Consider the following 2,500-nt stretch of genomic DNA (forward strand, 5'->3'; position numbering starts at 1 on the left):
CAACCATATACACACACACACACAACCATATACACATACACACACACACACACAACCATATACACACACACACACACACACACACAACCATATACACACAACCATACACACACACACACACACAACCATACCACACACACACACACACACAACCATATACACACACACACACACAACCATATACACACAACCATATACACACACACACACACACACAACCATATACACACACACAACCACACACACAACCACACACACACAACCACACACATACACAACCATATACACACACAACCATACACACACACACGCACACACACACAACCATACACACACACACACACACAACCATACACACACACACAACCATACACACACACACACACACACCACACACACACACAACCATACACACACACACACACAACCCATACACACACACACACACACAACCATACACACACACACAACCATACACACACACACACAACCATATACACACACACACACACACAACCATATACACACACACACACACACAACCATATACACACACACACACACACAACCATATACACACACACACACACACAACCATATACACACACACACACAACCATATACACATACACACACACACCATATACACACACACACACACACACACAACCATATACACACAACCATACACACACACACACACACAACCATATACACACACACACACAACCATATACACACACACACACACACAACCATATACACACACACACACACACAACCATATACACACCCACACACACAACCATATACACATACACACACACACACAACCATATACACACACACACACACACACACAACCATATACACACAACCATATACACACACACACACACACACAACCATATACACACACACACACACACACCATATACACACACACACACACAACCATATACACACACACACACACACAACCATATACACACACACACACAACCATATACACATACACACACACACACAACCATATACACACACACACACACACACAACCATATACACACAACCATACACACACACACACACACACAACCATATACACACACACACACACACAACCATACACACACACACACACACACAACCATATACACACACACACACACACAACCATATACACACACACACACAACCATATACACATACACACACACACACAACCATATACACACACACACACACACACACACAACCATATACACACAAACCATACACACACACACACACACACAACCATATACACACAACCATACACACACACACACACACACAACCATACACACACACACACACACACAACCATATACACACAACCATACACACACACACACACACACAACCACACACACACAACCACACACACAACCACACACACACACACACACAACCACACACACACACACACACAACCACACACACACAGGGTGGTTCCACTTAGTGTGTCTATTTACTCTGTATTATAGGTTAACGAGGTGAACCCTTTTCCCCTTGATCTCTAATGACTGTTTCCATCTCTCCTCTCTCTCTCCATCCCTTCATCTCTATCACTTCATCCATCCATCTCTCATTTGTTAATGGAGAGGATGATGTCATTTCCCCTGAGAGGACAGAGAGAGAGAGAGGACAGAGAAAGAGGGAGGGAGAGAGAGAGGGAGGGAGAAGACGGAGAGAGGACAGAGAGAGAGAGAGGACAGAGAAAGAGGGAGGGAGAGAGAGAGGGAGGGAGAAGACGGAGAGAGGACAGAGAGAGAGAGAGGGAGAGGACGGAGAGAGAGGACAGAGATAGAGAGAGAGAGGGAGGGAGAGGACGGAGAGAGAGCAGGAGGGAGAGGACGGAGAGAGGAGAGGGAGGGAGAGGACAGAGAGAGAGGACAGAGGGAGGGAGGGAGAGGACAGAGAGAGGGAGAGGTTGGAGAGAGGAAGAGGAGGGAGAGCGAGGGAGGACAGAAAGAGAGCGAGGGAGGACAGAGAGGGATGACGAAGAGAGAGAGGGAGGATGAAGAGAGAGAGGGAGGACAGAAAGAGAGAGGCCGACAGAGATGGCCGCCTCGCTTCGCGTTCCTAGGAAACTACGCAGTTTTTTGTTTTTTTACGTGTTATTTCTTACATTAGTACCCCAGGTCATCTTAGGTTTCATTACATACAGTCGAGAAGAACTACTGAATATAAGAGCAGCGTCAACTCACCATCAGTACGACCAAGAATATGACTTTCCAGAAGCGGATCCTGTGTTTTGCCTTCCACCCAGGACAACGGATCGGATCCCAGCCGGTGAACCAAAACCACGTCGCCGCATAAAAAGGGCAAACGACTCTGTAGACGGGCACATCGCGCACCGCTCCCTAGCATACTACTCGCCTATGTCCACACACACACACAGTCTCTCTCAACCACACTGCACATTGCCCTAACCCATCTGGACAAGAGGAATACC

This window comes from Oncorhynchus nerka, linkage group LG12 (assembly GCF_034236695.1).
Source record: "Oncorhynchus nerka isolate Pitt River linkage group LG12, Oner_Uvic_2.0, whole genome shotgun sequence".
Classification (NCBI taxonomy): Eukaryota; Metazoa; Chordata; class Actinopteri; order Salmoniformes; family Salmonidae; genus Oncorhynchus; species Oncorhynchus nerka.